This window comes from Hemitrygon akajei, chromosome 8, assembly GCF_048418815.1.
Source record: "Hemitrygon akajei chromosome 8, sHemAka1.3, whole genome shotgun sequence".
In the NCBI taxonomy this organism is placed as follows: domain Eukaryota; kingdom Metazoa; phylum Chordata; class Chondrichthyes; order Myliobatiformes; family Dasyatidae; genus Hemitrygon; species Hemitrygon akajei.
The window spans coordinates 144,129,227-144,147,319 of NC_133131.1; the positions used below are offsets into that span (position 1 = coordinate 144,129,227).

General features: G+C 39.3%; 1 protein-coding gene across 5 annotated transcripts in view; it reads right to left on the minus strand.

The window, feature by feature from the left end:
* LOC140732326 (partitioning defective 3 homolog) overlaps positions 1-18,093 on the minus strand; it is an 838,958-nt gene that overhangs the window by 420,722 nt on the left and 400,143 nt on the right. The window lies entirely within an intron of this gene.

The following is an 18,093-nucleotide window of genomic DNA, read 5'->3' on the forward strand; positions in this document are numbered from 1 at the left end:
GGTGGCAAAAATAATTCCTTTCAAAATCAAATTCCCCTTGAAGTGGAGTGTCGGTGTTACAACTGATATGGTCGTTTCAAGAGTCTTATAAAAATAAATGAACCACTGCCCTCAGCACATTTGGGCTTGTTTCAAACTAAATGCACGCTGTAACAGCCTGGGGGCAAAAAATCAGGAATTTACAAAGGAGCAACAAATTTTGCCTTCCGATCATCTTGACCATAAGATTATAAATAGAATTTAAAATTTCAAATAATAGTGTTCAACAAATGTAAGCAAAAAGTTCCCACACTTACTGGTGTGTGACCTCCTCCTGGGTTCTTGGCATGGTTTCTTGTCGTGACCATTAACTACAGAGTATGAAGCTTGGAGTGAATTTCTTACTCAAATTATTTTCATTTGCTCAACAAAAAAGTGCCAAATATACAACCGGTCCAGAACAAAAATAGTTCTGTAGAGCAGTACAGACAACATCTGTGCACCCAAGCAGATTACAAGGCTCCTCAAATTAATATCATTGGCATATGTTGTGAAATCTGCTGTTTTGTGGCAGCAGTACATTGCAATAGATAGTAAAAACTATAACTTACAAAAGTTTATGTGAAAACAAATTAAATAAATAATGCAAAAAGAGGGGGTAAGTATTGAGCAAGGGTTCATTGTCCATTCAGAAACCTGATGGCAGAGGGGAAGAAGCTGTTCCTGAAACATTCAGTGTGTCTTCAGGCTCTTGTACCTCCTTCCTCGATGGTAGCAATAAGAAGAGAGAACGTCCTGGATGAATGGGGGTCCTTAATGATGGATGCCGCCCTTTTGAGGCATGGTCTTTTGGAGGTGTCCTGGATGCCGGGGACGCTAGTGCCCACGATGGAGCTGCTAAGAATACTACTTTCTGCAGCTTTTTCTGATCCCGTGAAGTGCCCCCTCCGCCATACCAGATGGTGATACAGCCAGCTAGAATGCTGCCCATGGTACCACCATAGAAATTTGTGTGCGTCTTTGATGACATACCAATTCTCCTCAAACTCCGAATGAAATAAAGCTGTTCTTTATAATTGAATCAATATGTTCAGCACAGGAAAGAGCCTTAGCGTATGCATTGAAGGTGAGAGAGGTTCGGTTCAAGGGTGATATGAGGAGTATTTTTATTACTTAGAGAGTTGTGGATGCCTGGAATGCACTGCCTGGTATTATGGTAGAGACAAATACATTAGAGGCTTTCAAGAGATGTCTGGATACGCAAACGAACATAAGGAAGATTGAGGGATATGAACATGGTGTAGGTAGGAAGGATTTGTGTTTTGGCACAACATTATGGGCTGAATGGCCTGCTCCTGTTCTGTACTCTTCTCTGGAGAATTTGACATCCACAAACTTGAAGCTGTTCACCCTTTCCACTTCTGATCCGTCTTGATGACTGCTGTGTGCTTCCTTCACTTCCCATTTCGGAAGTCCATAACAAATTCTTTGGTCTTACTGACGTTGAGTGCAGAGTTTTTGCTGCAACATCACCCAACAAGCTGATCTATTTTGCTCCTCATCACCACCTGAAATTCTACCAACAATAGTTGAATCATCGGCAAACTTATAGATTCTGTTTGAGCTGTGCTTGGCCACACAGTCGTTGGTGTAGACAGAGTAGAACAGTGGGCTAAGTACATATACTTGATGTGCATCAGTATTAGCTGTCAGCAAGGAGAAGATGTGATTTCCAATCTGCACAGACTGTGGTCTCCCGGAGAGAAAGTTGAGGATGCAATTGAAGGAGGTACAGAAGCACTGGTATTGATGCTTTTTGATTTGTGTTGAGCTGTAGTCAGTAAGTAGTAACCTGATACAAGTATTGCTATTGTCCAGATGATTAAAGGCCAAGTGGAGAGCCAGTGAGATTGCAGCAGGTCCAGATTCTTGCTTAGGCAGAAGTTGATTGTAGCCATGATCAACTTCTCAAAGCACTCCATCACAGTAGATATGTGTGTCCATGGGTGATGGTTTAGGCAGCTCACACTGCTCTTCTCGGGCACTGGTAATGACTGTGGTGGAAAACTCCTACTGCAGCAGTGAGAGCTTGAAGATGTCCTTGAACACTCCCACCAGCTGGTTTACATAGGTTTTCAGAGCCCTACCAAGAACACCATCAGGGCGTGACTCTTTGCAAGGATTCACCTTCTTGAAAGATGTTCTGACATTGGCCTCTGAGACAGAGATCACAGGGTCACCTAATGCTGCAGGGATTTGCACAGACGTAGTTGTATTCTCCCTTTCAAAGCAAGCATAAAAGGCGTTGAGCTCATCTGGGAGTGAAGCATCACTACCATTCATGATGTTGGGTTTTCGCTTTGTTGGAAGTAATGGACTGCAAACCCTGCCAGAGTTGGTGTATATCCGAGGCCATCTCTAGCCTCAATCAGAATTATTCTTTCATTCTTAAGATAACCTTCTGTGGGATGCATCTGGGTTTCTTGCATAACTCTGGGGTACCAGACTTCAGTGCTACAGATCTAGCCCTCAACAGACTATGAATCTCCTAGTTTATCCGTGGCTTCTGATTTGGTTATGTCCAGTATGTTCTTGAAGGCACACACTTATCCACACAGGTTCTGATGAAGTTGGTGACAATTGAGGCATATTCACTCAAAGATGAATCCCTGAATATTGTCCAATCCACCAACTCAAAGCGGTCCTGTAAGCTCCTCTGCCTCCCTTGACCATACCTTCTTGTTCTTCACCACGGGTGCTGTTATCTTCATACTTTGCCTGTATGCTGGGAGTAGAAGTACAACCAGGTGATTGGACTATTTAAAGTGTGGGCATGGGATGACATGGTAAGCATTCTTAATGTGGTATAATGTTAGTCAAATGCAGTAGCTCCTCTGGTTCCAGGGTGACACGTCCGTCATATTTGTTCCGAGACTGCTTCAACCTGGCTTGGTTGAGTCACCCACACTGTCGCTGGCCTAAGGTGAAATGTACACCACACGCAGATGACGGCAGAAATACCCTTGGTAGATAAAAAGGATGACATGGTCTGTACACCATGATGAATTAATTATGAAGGATACTTCACCTCTTCTACCTTTAAAAAACTGCACTGTCTTATCTTTAGGGTGAACATGAAAGCAACTAAGCTGCAGTGCTACATCTGAAATGTGGGTCGATAGCCATGTTTCCTTGAAGCAAAGAACACAGCTGTTCCTGAGGTCCCTCTGGTACAGCAATCTTTCTCTGAGATCTTCAATTTTATTTTCCAGAGACTGCACATTGGCCAGAAGGATAGTCAGGAGTGGGAGTCTAAAGCCTCTGTGTTTCAATCTTACTTGCAGCCTAGTCTGCAGTTCAGATTCAATCTTACTTGCAGTGACCCAAGTTTGCAGTCCAGATTCTGTTGAATTTGAGTATCGATAGATTTTTTCAAAGTCTTTAAAAGATGTTGCTTACTAATAAGATCCTTGTTGACAGTTCAGGCAAACTATTATGGAATCAACAATGTTAAAAAAGCTCATTGTTAGATGGAGAAACAAATCATTGATTACCAGGGAAATTGTTAACCATCTTTTACATCTTTCCCTGGGTAATGATTATTTAACAAAAAAAACAAACCCATATTACTTGTCATCATCAGGAGCCTTGTATATGGGGATGAAACTCAGAAACAGATTATTTTCTAATTTACTACATTCAGGGGCATTCACCCATCAAATCCACCCCAACTCCCTTGGAGTCTCCTTGTTTCTTTACATCTATTTCTCCTTCTCACACATGCCCATCAACTTCCCTTTGACTGTTTAGCCAATTAATTTAGTCACTAAATTAAGCTACCAGCACATGGGAAGAAATTAAAGCACCTGGTAGAAACCAGAGTAGTCACGGGAAGTATAGTATTAGCAATCTCCATACTGGAAGTATCAGAGGTTCCGGTGAATCCAGATAACTAGAGTTCTGCTCCGCGCAACAGCACTGTCTAATGTGGCACTTGGTTACAGTGATTTCACTTTCTCTTTTCAACTTTATTCCATCCACAACTTCTCCGTTACTGATCAGGCCAAAGTGTGCAAATAAAAAATGCACAATGCTAATATTGTGGTATATTGAGATGATGTGTATTTATCACAAAATTTATGAATTAAGTTTTGTGGGCATAGATTTTAGAAGATAGTTCACTGAACAGTTAACTTTACAGCAGTCATCAGACTGCATTTTAAGAGACAGAAATCATATTAGAATCAGAATCAGGTTTATTATCACCAGTGTGTGTCATGAAATTATTCGTGGTTGTACATATAGCTACCAGAGGCTTCAAAGCATGTGCAATGCTGTTCTTCCACTGTGATATTTTCCAACAACTAATATGTAACTTGCAAGTTTCACAAAACTCCAGACAAGTATGAGCAGCAGAACTATTAATAATTTCAACAAACTGCTATCTTGAACAGTTCCTGACTACTTTTCCGGAAGCTCAAGAAAACGGTTCAGATCAGCTCTCTGGGGCTTAGAAATCAAAACATGACAAGGAATTATTTTATTAATGAATGAGCAATTGCACGTTTCTTCAGTTACAAAGAAAACGAGCACAAGTAAGATCCAAATGCAAAGTAAAATCATCAAAACAGGATTTCCACCTAAATACACCATTGCATGTAAACATCTGGAAAAGTCACTTGAACTGAAATAGATTTTATTAAAATATAGCGTACTTCCTTCCACCATCTCTGCCCTTTGGATGTTTTCATTGCCTAATTACTCAGATGTTCCTATTTTAAACTGTTTTGAAGTGAGTAAGCACTTAATTGTGATTATACCAGGACCATTTCAGACTACTAAGCAAACATTTTCTTCATAGCAACTCATACAAAATGCTGAGGGAACTCAACAGCTCAGGTGGAATCAATGACAGGGAATAAACTGTCGACGGTTGACTGCTTATTCCCGTTCAAAGATGCTGCCTGACCTGCGGAGATCCTCCATCATTTTGTGCCTGTTGCTCAAGATCTCCAGCATTTGCAATCTCTTGAGGTGATGATTTTCAAAATCGCACCTACTTTAAGTCATCTTTTTGCATATATCAACTTTGCTAAAACTTGCAAGCCTGGAATTCTGACAGAGTTATCCTGAGATTTAATGGGGAAAATGGAATACATACAACAGGTTTTCACAGCGCCTTACTAAAAGATTTGGGGCTGGAATTTTTAGCAGTCATATTAAACGTTCACAGCACAGTGAGCCAAAGTGAACATTGGTCATGAGGAAGGCAGCAGGAAGGTGGTGTCCAAAGTGATTTAAACTTTAGAGGAAACCTCTGCTTCATGTAGTGTGCAAAGCAAATTTGGGCTGTGACAATGGCGAATTGTGGTAAAGGGCTTGGAGATGGGATACAATGCTGCCAAATGAAATCTGTCATTTCCACCCATTTCTTTCCTTCCCATTTTCCTGAACTTGTGTATCCAGCGTTAGTTAGAATCTATTCTTGCTTTTTTTAAATAAAAATGCAGGTTTTCACTGTTGCTTGAACATCAAACTCCTATGCAGTTTAATGCACCTCCAGTGCTCCAAGCTCATTACTTTTCGAAACATATCCCAGAACTTCCTGTAACACACACAAAATGCAGGAGAAACTCAGCAGGCCAGGCAGGATCTCTAGAAAAGAGTACTGGCAATGTTTCAGGCCAAAACCCTTCGGCAGGACTGTAGAAAAAAAAGCTGAGAAGTAGATTTAAAAAGTGGGGGGAAGGGAAAGAGAAAAATGCCAGGTGATAGGTGAAACCCGAAGGGGGAAGAATGAAGTAAAGAGCTGTGAAGTTGATTGGTGAAATAGACAGAAGGCCATGGAAGAAAGAAAAGTGGAGAGGAGAACCAGAGGGAGGCAATGGGTGGGCAAGGAGATTAGGTGTGAGAGGGAAAAGGAGATGGGAAATGGTGAAGGAAGGGGTGATGGGGGGCATTACCAGATGTTTGAGAAATTGGTGTTCATGCCATCAGGTTGGAGGCTACCCAACTGGAATATAAGGTGTTGTTCCTCCAACACCTCAGCGAGGTGATCTCCCAATCTACATCGGGTCTCACAAATATATAGGAGGCCACACCAGGAGCACCGAACACAGTACTCAACTGACTCACCTGGAAGGACTGTTTAAAGCCCTGAATGCTAGTGAGGGAGGAAGTGTAGGCGCAGCTGTAGCACTTGTTTCACTTTGCAGAGGGACAAATGGACAAGGGATTCACGTAGGGAGCGATCCCCGTGGAAAGCAGATAGTGGGGGGGAGGGGAGATGTGCTTTGTGGTGGGATCCTGTTGGAGACAGGAAGTGGGATCCGGAAGTTCTGGAGAATTATGTGCTGGACATGGAAGCTTGTGGGTGGTAGGTGAGAACAAGAGGAACCCCATCCCTGATAGGGTGGCGGTAAGGTGAGGTAAGAGCAGATGTGTGTGAAATGGAAAAGAAATGGTTGAGGGCATCATTAATGGTGGTAAAAGGGTACCCCTTTCTTTGAAAAAGGACATCTCCTTCGTTTTGGGAAGAAAAGCCTCATCCTGAGAGCAGATGCGGCAGAGACGGAGGAATTGAGAGAAGGGGATAGTGTTTTTACAAGTGACAGGTTGGGATGAGGTATAGTCCAGGTAACTGTGAGAGTCTGTGGGTTTATAATAGACATTGGTGGAAAAGCTGTCTCCAGAGATAGAGACACTGAGATTGAGAAAGAGGAGGAAGGTATTATCACTGGATGAGCTGTCTCTGGAGATAGAGACAGTGAGATTGAGAAAGAGGCAGAAAGTACACTCCCCTTCTTGTACGCTCTCTTGGTCTCATCCTGCAAAAGCATTTTCTGCTTCTTCATCCAATGAAATTTATCTCTCCAAATTATTTGTGTACTTTCTTTTTCCAATTCATTGCAATCTTGCCCAATTCATTTAAACATTCTTCCTACATCCACCTAGTACAGGTTTCATAGAACAGAACAGTTTCCCTCCAACACATCTCTCCAGCAATGTATATCTTGTGGCATCCACCGCAAACTCGAAGAACACTATGTAAGATGGCTACTTGGCTTGAGTATCTGAGCTTCACACAAAATAGATTGTAGCATTGTAATAAATGGAAGTGGCATATCTACCTTACACTAAGGATGCCTGAGAAAATTTGGTCAAAGTTACATTACTGTGCAAAAGTCTTAAGCACATATATATAGCTAGGATGCTGAAGACTTTTACACAGTACTGTAGTAATTTTATGTATTGCACTGTACTGCTGTTGCAAAAAAAACATTTCAAGACATATATGAGTGATGATAAAGCTGATTCTGATATGGGTCTATATTGTAGATTGAAAGTTGGAAGGGGGCAGGAAGAGGGAAGGGAGTGGAAATGACCAATAAACCAATTGTTTGTATTCCAATTATCTTGCCTGATTCTGCCCCCATGCCACCCCCTCGCCTGGCACTCCTTCTTTGCCACTATCCTGCACTCCTCCCGTACTGCACCATCCTCACCATTCCCAAAATCCTTTGCTCCCACCAGATTTACAAACTCACTCTCTGCTCCACGTTGACAAATACAGCACCCTTGTGGCATATATGTGCCTAAAACTTTTGCACAGTCCTGTTAGTCCAGTCAGCACCTATTCAACACAGCCAAGTATAAATAACCAACATCACCCAGGAACAGTTCAATGGGCATTGTACTTGCAATGAGTTAAATCTGCCTCGTAACTGGAGGCAGGTTGAGGCAAATACTTCCATTTACCACACACTGAGGTGGTAACAAAAATCAATATGAGCAGAAAATAAGGAAATTAGATACAAAGAATCATTTCACGCCCACATCATTGGATTGACTTAATCTAAAAACAGCATACCGTAGTACATTTCCACAGAAAGCTAAAGATTTTCCTTACATTGCATCAACTTTGAAGTTTCAATTTTATCCTTAGCTAATACATGGCACAAATTGTAATTTTGAGTCAGACTCCCCAGTTCCATGCCCAATGATTTCAATAGAAGGGAAAGCTACTGAGGTGCAAAATGGACCTCTGATCAAAGTTGAATTGCCTCCTACCTGAGTTGACAAGGAATGATTCAGTTAGAATTAAAGGTAAAGGGAAAAAAAAAACAATTTGTATAGTAACATTCCGCATTTTGATCCAGTGCCAATGCTTCTTACTGATTCATGCAATAGACAATAGACAATAAACAGTAGGTGCAGGAGTAGGCCACTCGGCCCTACTAGCCAGCACCGCCTGCTGTTACTGAACCCCTGCTCCAGGGAATAAAGTTCTAACCTATTCAATCATTCCCAATAACTCAGGTCCTCAAGCCCTGGCAACATCCTTGTAAATTTTATACTGGAACAAAAGTAAAACATTCTTAATGCTAAAAGTATGAAAAAATATAATGATGTATTTCAAATACAAAGCAAATCAAGCTGTTTCAGTGGGGAGACAAACAGAATTAACTTCTCAAATCGAGGATTACCATCATCTCTGTTTCCTCTGCAACAAATGCTGCCTCACTTATTGCTGTGTGTACAGGAATACACAGATGTTGATTCCTCTGTGACCAACTGTAAGATAAGCAAGTGATGATTGCAATTATGAATATATTAAGGAGAAAAGAAAAACATATTAGGTAATTGCATATTATGTGGATGGACCTCCATGAAATTGAATTAGTTTTGCTAATGCGTCCATATAGATTTCTTGTTTCCAACGTAAATTCTCCACGAGGACTTGGACCTCCCAGAAAAAATGTATGAGTAATAAGCAACAATAGGTACTGTTGTCAATGACTGGCTAAATACACCTAAGACTACATATTACTTTCATTCTTGCATGATGTATGAGAAATGACTCATTAACTCTAACCAGAGAAGAATTAAATTGCAGAAGCCACCCTCACCATTTCATCAAAAGTGAATTTAATATTTGTTACCAAACAGCATGGTGTGGATTTCTATCACAGTCCAATTTAGTTATATTTTTTTCCAGATTCCTTTGATTGCTGTAAAATTTTAAAAAAACATTCACGTCATTTAAACAGAGGCAGCTTCAACACAAGGTTTCTATAAAGTTACGGGAATCTTTCACATGATGTCCCAGCCACTACCATTTGGTATATGGGCTCTACCTTCAAAATATATACTGTAAATCTCAAACCACCTGAACACATTATACAGGTATGATAAATCAATGAGGCTGCATGCAATTTAGAACCATATAACCATATAACAATTACATCACGGGAACAGGCCATCTTGGCCCTTCTAGTCCGTGCTGAACGCTTACTCTCACCTAGTCCCACCAACCTGCACTTAGCCCATAACCCTCCATTCCTTTCCTGTCCATATACCTATCCAATTTTACTTTAAATGACAATATCGAACCTGCCTCTACCACTTCTACTGGAAGCTTGTTCCACACAGCTACCACTCTCCAAGTAAAGAAATTCCCCCTCGTATTACCCCTAAACTTTTGCCCCTTAACTCTCAACTCATGTTCTCTTATTTGAATCTCCCCTACTCTCAATGGAAAAAGCCTATCCACGTCAACTCTATCTATCCCCCTCATAATTTTAAATACCTCTATCAAGTCTCCCCTCAACCTTCTACACTCCAAAGAATAAAGACCTAACTTGTTCAACTTTTCTCTGTAACTTGGGTGCTGAAACCCAGGTAACATTCTAGTAAATCTCCTCTGTACTCTCTCTATTTTGTTGACATCTTTCCTATAATTTGGTGACCAAAACTGTACACAATACTCCAAATTTGGCCTCACCAATGCCTTGTACAATTTTAACATTACATCCCAACTCCAATACTCAATGCTCTGATTTATAAAGGCGAACATACCAAAAGCTTTCTTCACCACCCTATCCACATGAGATTCCACCCTCAGGGAACTATGCACCATTATTCCTAGATCACTCTGTTCTACTGCATTCTTCAATGCCCTAACATTTACCATGTATGTCCTATTTGGATTATTCATACCAAGATGTAGCACCTCACACTGATCAGCATTAAACTCCATCTGCCATCTTTCAGCCCACTCTTCTAACTGGCCTAAATCTCTTTGCAAGCTTTGAAAACCTACTTCATTATCCACAACGCCACCTATTTTAGTATCATCTGCATACTTACTAATCCAATTTACCACCCCATCATCCGGATCATTAATGCATATGACAAACAACAATGGACCCAGTACAGATCCCTGAGGCACACCACTAGTCACCGGCCTTCAATCTGACAAACAGTTATCCACCACTACTCTCTGGCATCTCCCATCCAGCCACTGTTGAATCCATTTTACTACTTCAATTTTAACACCTAAAGGTTGAACCTTCCTAACTAACCTCCCATGCATAACCTTGTTAAAAGCCTTACTGAAGTCCATATAGACAACATCCACTGCTTTACCCTCGTCAACTTCCCTCGTAACCTCTTCAAAAAATTCAATAAGATTTGTCAAACATGACTTTCTACGCACAAATCCATGTTGACTGTTCCTAATCAGACCCTCTCTATCCAGATAATAATATATACCATCTCTAAGAATACTTCCCATTAATTTACCCACCACTGACGTCAAACTTACAGGCCGATAATTGCTAGGTTTATTCTTAGAACCCTTTTTAAACAATGGAACCACATGAGCAATACACCAATCCTCCGGCACCACCCCCGTTTCTAATGACATTTGAAATATTTCTGTCAGAGCCCCTGCTATTTCTACACTAACTTCCCTCAAGGTCCTAGGGAATATCCTGTCAGAACCCAGAGACTTATCCACTTTTATATTCTTTAAAAGCTCTAGTACTTCCTCTTCTTTAATCATCATAGTTTCCATAACTACTCTACTTGTTTCCCTTACCTTACACAATTCAATATCCTTCTCCTTAGTGAATACCGATGAAAAGAAATTGTTCAAAATCTTCCCCATCTCTTTTGGCTCCATACATAACTGTCCAACTGTGATTCTCTAAGGGACCAATTTTATCCCTCACTATCCTTTTGCTATTAATATAGCTGTAGAAACCCTTTGGATTTACCTTCACCTTACTTGCCAAAGCAACCTTGTATCTTCTTTTAGCTTTTCTAATTTCTTTCTTAAGATTCTTTTTACATTCTTTATATTTCTCAAGCACCTCATTTACTCCATGCTGCCTATATTTTTGCAGATCTCTTTCTTTTTCCTAAGCAAGTTTCCAATATCCTTTGAAAACCATGGCTCTCTCAAACATTTTTAACCTTTCCTTTCAACCTAACAGGAACATAAAGATTCTGTACCCTCAAAATTTCTCCTTGAAATGACCTCCATTTCTCTATTACATCCTTCCCATAAAACAAATTGCCCCAATCTACTCCTCCTAAATCCTTTTGCATCTCCTCAAAGTTAGCCTTTCTCCAATTAAAAATCTCAACCCTGGGTCGAGTCCTATCCTTCTCCATAATTATATTGAAACTAATGGGATTGTGATCACTGGACCCAAAGTGCTCCCCAACACATACCTCCGTCACCTGACCTATCTCATTCCCTGACAGGATATCCAAAACTGCCCCTTCTCTAGTTGATATTACTGCAAAAAACTACCCTGCACACATTTATATAAATCAATATAAAACATTTTGAACCTTCTTCAGTGAAATACTAATTAAGAAACATCAGAGTCTAAAGATGCTGGAATCTGGTGCAATATGCAATTTGTTGGAGGAACTCACCAGATCATGCAGCATTTATGGAAGGAAAGAACTTGTTGATATTTCAGAGCAAACCCCAGCACTCATCCTCTGGCAGAGGGTGTGACCCTAAACGTTGACAATCCCTTTCCTTCCACAGAAGTGGCATGACACACTGAGTGAAAAGGACATTTTCTCCCTCTTAAGTCTTCAAACAGAAATTCCAAAATGACCAGCACGTCTGACCAGCTACAACTTTCGGTAAAGACATGCACATTAAGCTCAGCCAATCACAACAGCATGGCATAATGCACGACTAAAGTGCTTTCTTTTCTGAACATTTGGATACAATGTTACAAACTGATCTCTAATGATCTCTGCAATGATCTGCTCACATCCAAAAAAATTTCCATAAACCATTCAAGGACATGTTTTAAAGTAGAATGGTAAACATGGAACAAGTAGAAACGCCACATTTGAGCTAAGGCTAGATTTACCATTCAGTGTCACATGTAAGTGGGCCAAATAATGAGCCATGAGTACTTACAGTGAACTTCACCTTTTTTTTAGGTTGGTGGCAGCTGCTAGTGAGAGGCGGTTCTCAACAGAGTGGGAGAGAGTCCAACATTAATAATGCAATGCGAGAATATTCTTAACATAATATTCCCTGATATACATTTAATCTAAATATATTATTACTTGTACAGCCTGTGTATTAATTTTTAAAAAAACACTTTGGGACCATAAGGCATCAAGGAAGGATGAGATATTTGGTACTTCAACAAACATATGTACTTCATCAAATACTACAAAGAAACATTGACTATTTATTCATTTCCATAGATACTGCTTGACCGGCTGAGTTCCACCAGCATTGTGTTAACTCAGTGACTGAACCTGTATTGTGAGATCCTAAATTGATGATCACCTGAATACATGTGTGCTTCAAATCTAGAATCACTCTTAACCTAAGCCAAGTGGCCTTTCATTCCAGCCTGATTCTGTTTCAAACACCAAATTATAATTTAACTTCAGCAGTCCCTCAGGATTGAGGATCACTTTTGTTACAGATTTACAGGCTCTGATGATCCTTGGGGGAATAACAGACTCTGCCACAGATGGGGAGGACTGGTGGACAGTTGATAAGATAGTCTGCTCCTTCCACCATTAGTACAGACGTACTGGATTTTCAGTCTAGACGGCTCCAGTGAACAACTCATCGCACGACGTCTTCCAAATAGTAAATCTCTTGAATAATTTCACTTTTTCTATGCCTTCTGCTTTTATTTTGTTCGTGTTACGGAAACTGTTGATGTGCAGTTTGGAACTCGATTAAATGATCTAATGCTCTCCTGTGTCTGGAGAGCTGGCTTGTGGAGATCAGTGACAGGAACCCGAAAAGGACCGAGAGCACAAGCTGACGCACAGAAAAGACCAGAGACAGGTCGCAGGGTCATGAACAACACCATCTCAAAGTGGCGAGTTCTCTTTCGGGCAATTGTTATGTTGAGAAAGGCAGTGATTAATGCACTGATTTTAGGGGACTGGCACTTGTACACACGAGCCCTGATGCAGCTGACATTCCCACAAAACATCAACTTTTTTTTGAATTTTATGTCCAGCAAAAGCCAAAACAAATCCAAACACAATAAAAGATGGGTTGTCTGGCATTTTACTAACCAGTGCTTTCCAGTAACAAGCATTTTAGAGGGAATGCTGCGCTGATATCGGGGCATCATTGAGGGATTACTTGGACATCCATTGTTGCTATGCATTGTTTCTTTTTTATCTTGTATGGTAATGCTGATTGGCAGCCCATTCTTAAGTACGAGAGATAACACATTTAATTTCCATTATTTGATCACTTTTGATATTATTATGTTAAAACTCTTGACTAACCAACATACTAGATGAAGCACCAGATCACATTCCCTCATGGCTGCTGAATTTACTGTACGGGGTGACAGCAGGAACTGGAATTCAGAGGCAAGAGTGCTGTGTCTAAATTTTTCTTTGATGAACTTGGCATCATTTCTGCAAATTCTACTATCAAACAAACACTCATGTGAAAACCAGTGGCCTACTGGTTCTCCTTCGCCATCCTGACTTAAAATATATCACCATCACATCACAGAGTTTAAATCATGCAACTCTCTAATTGTGTGCATTGTGAGACTACAATCAGCAGAAAGGCTGTGGCAAATCAAGAAGACTACTAAACACATGCCTTTAAATTAATATTTTGTAAAGAAAGCCCCATCTCTGAATTAAACTGAAGTGCATAAATACTCATTTCATTCCACCACCGAGATAACCATTCACACTCATAGTCAGTTTCTCCACCGATGGACAAGTCGGTACAAGTAGGATTCCTATTGTAAAGCAGGAGATGACAATCATTTTAACAAGATTCAAAATTCAAAATTGTTTCATGTCATTTCCAGTGCATGATTGTAAAGGGGAACAAAATAATTCTCATTCCAGCTCCAATACAGCACAAAATAAAACAAACACAGTAACAATATTAAAAAAAAACACAATATAAACACATAAGATAGCGTCTATATACATAGATTGATTTAATGCCCATTAAGTGACGCTAGGTACAGGAGTGTCCGTACATAAGGTCGCTCTGAGAGGAGATGGTAAAGTAGTGGTAGCAGAGGCTGTGGTAGGGTGGGTTAGTGGGTGGAGGTGTCAATCATCCTTACTGCTTAAGAAATGTACCTGTTTTTGAGTTAAGGTACAGTTTCATTGTAAAGGGAAAGATTGGTTGAGAGGCATGCTCTTTTCTCTTAACTGAGGTATCAATAAAATGCAACGTGGTTACAGTGGAGTAATAACAACACACACTGATAGCAGCAGACCTGAAGAAGGGTCTCGGCCTGAAACGGCAACGACTTACTCTTCTCTATAGATGCTGCCTGGCCTGCTGAGTTCCTCCAGCATTTTGCGTGTGTTCCTTTAGATTTCCGCCATCTGCAGATCTTCTCGTGACAGTGGAGTCATAACATGCTATCAGAACTAACTATGTGCCAAGCCAAGACAGACCATTTCAGGACACCATAAGCAGAAAGGAAGTTACCAAGCGTTAGCCAGATGAATATACACAGTACTTGCTCAAATGCATATCACTGGCAAGAACAATATTGGGATTTGTGTTTGAAGTTTAGGCCTCTTTACTGGGAGCTCCTCTCCCTTTTTTGCTTTCTAAGATTGGTAGCCAAGACCTTAATCCTATTATTAAACATACATTAAGAATTTGGTTTCAGTTTCGTAGATTCTTTGACTTTAATAATTTTGTTCTTTCTAGTAAAATCCATCTCAATTATTTTTTTTAAACCATCAATTTCTGATCAGACCTTTTCAATTTGGAAAACCAAAGGAATAGTAACTTTTTTAGATTTGTTTATGGGGAATTGCTTAATGTCTTTCACTCAGTTAGTGGATAAATATAACCTATCTAATGCACACTTTTTCAGATATTTACATATTAGGAATTCTCTATGTAGTTTACTTCCAAATTTTCCCTTGGCTTATTCACCCAAAACAATAGATATTCTTTTTCAGGTTAAACCATTTCAAAAAGGACCGATAGCTATAATTTATAAATGGTCATTGAATTTGCGTATGTTATCTAATGATAAAATTAGAGCTGCGTGGGAATTGGAGTTTCGAAAGTCACTTTCAGATAATCAATGGGATAAAAAATTTTATTTGGTAAATACTTCATCTACTTGTGCCCATCATTCCTTGATACAGTTCAAGGTAGTGCATCAGGCGCGTATGTCAAAGGACAAATTAGCTCGTATCTTTACCAATATTAATCCTTTTGCGATAGATGTAATATGAGGTGGCTACTTTAACACATATGTTTTGGTCTTGTATCAAGATAGATAATTTTTGGAAAGAAGTCTTTAAAACTTCATCAAAAGTCTTAAATTTGGATCTACAACCGAATTTACAGCAATTTTTGGGATAATTCCATCGGAAGCAGGATATATTCCTGTTTCCGCTCAACGGATGATAGCTTTTACACCTTTATTGGCTAGGAGAGCCATTTTGCTTAAATGGAAGGATTCTAATCCACCTACTGCTCTTTATTGGCTTACTTCCATTATGTCCTGTTTAAGTTTAGAGAAAATAAGAAGTCGGACATTTGATACATCCTTTAAGTTTGAGGAAACTTGGCGACCTTTTATTCAATGTTTTCATATGCTCTGACTTATGGCCCTTCCAGTTACCTCCTCGAAATGTTGGATTTGATCAGAAAGTTTTTCTTTTTTCTTGCTCTCACTCTCAGTTTGAGCTGCCCAGTTCCTTTTTTCCCCCTCTTTTGTTGTTTTTTTTTGTTTTGTGAGTTTTTATGTATATTATAATTATAAAAGTTTCTTTATCTTTTTTCTATTTTTCATGGATAAGAGGAGAATCAATTATCTTTTTCTTTATTACATACTATTAGATTAATACTATTATGATCATGATAATGTTTATCTTACCTTTTATATGAATTGTTATTGATATAGATATTTGAGATAATTCTCCTCTTGTATATATATGTGTGTGTGTGTGTGTGTGTGTGTGTGTGTGTGTGTGTGTACTCTTTTATTTAACTAATAAAAAGATTGATAAAGAAAAAAAGTTTTTAAGTAGCCCCAGGTGCATCTCTGCACAAAATCCAAATCTACACCAGCTCTTGTTAAGCAAACCTCAAAACTGCAGTCAAATGCACACTTCTTGGCAAAATTCAAGAGCAAAAATCAAACTCAAGCACAGTGCAATCTGGAGATTTCCCCAATAGGTACATTAATCATTTAAGCTCTTTTGCAAAGTTGAGAGGACACACACACATGAAATGTATAAATCTGATGGCTGGACATTTCATGGTACTCATTGGGAAAGACAGTCAAAGCAAGATTTCACAGTGATTGCTGGCATAAAGAAAAGTCAATGGGATCAGCAGCTTTGAAAACCACATAGAACGATCAATACCCAGAATGTTCATTGTAATAGCAGTGAGATTATCAGCATTTGCCATCAAAGCAGCAACATCCAAAGTAGTCACAAATATGTGAGATGCAGAGACCCACAAGTTACACGCTTTTCTTCTGCCAGCATTGTTTTGCCCAGCCTTATTGGCACCAATCAGTGAGGCATTGATGAATGCCTCTCACAATGAAACAAAAACTGTAATGATGGGGTAAGAAATACAGAGGTGACAGAAGAAGGTAAATGTGCTGTTTCGAGAACAAAAGCGAAGTTAACTAAAAGGAACGTTTTGAAAAAATTATGCCTTTAATTTGGCTTATGATGGAATATTTAGAGGGAAGAAACTTTAACTTGACAAACAAGTACACAAAACTGCTCCCAAAGATGGAATATATCTGTCACAGATGAAATTCAGAGGCCTCAGAAGGAACAGATTTAAGAGAAACCACATGACCCAGCTGGCAGCATTGGGGTAAGGCACTGCAGTGTTGCCAGTAAAAGACTGGATGAATAATCCAGAGGCATGAATTTGAATCTCACTCCATTGGCTGGGAAATTTAAATGCAGGTATTTAAATAAACCTACAAACTAAAAGCTGGAAATACTAGATTGTTATTAAGAACTTAACTGATCATCAGGTTTCTTTTACCAAGGGAAAATTGCCACATTTACCCTTGTCTGGCTTATACGTGACTCCAGACTCAGCGATGCAGTTGATTCTTAATTTATTCTTTAGATTTGGTGAAGTTAGGGATAGAATACACATATCCCTATCTGATTAACAAATTTTAAAAATCTTTAAAATGACGTCCTTCTTCCACAAAGCAATAGATCGTTGGTTAACTAATGAGAACAAGCTTTTAATTAAGTACAGCATCAGTCAACACAATATTTATAAAGAAGCAATTCTGCTGCTGAGATAGCCACTAAACTACTGTCATCAAATAGTCATTATTTCTGATTCGAGACTCTGTCAAATGAACTACACAGTGGAAGTAGGCACATGGATAAACTGCGGTCCATCTCTTCGACTGATCAAGTTAGAAATGTTTAGTCAATTATATTTTTTAAACGGCCGAAATTATGATTTCAGTAGACTTGTCTATGAGACAGAATTTTGAAATTATGTTGCACCACAATATGCATGTAACTTAAGCAATATACTTAGCACTAACCTACATGTTAGATGGTCCTTAAATTACTGGTTTTGGTTATGAATAATCAAATGCAAGCTTCATAAGATTCAAACAAGACATGAACCGAAACCATTCATTAAATTCCAACACCCACAAAACAGAATTGTCCCGTGTAAGTAATAGAAAATGTAGATTATTTTTCTCTAAGCATTTACAAGAATCCTATCAGCAATACATTTGATTAAATGAAATGGAGAAAATATGTACATTCCAAATAAAATGTATGTACAAGGAAGTCAAG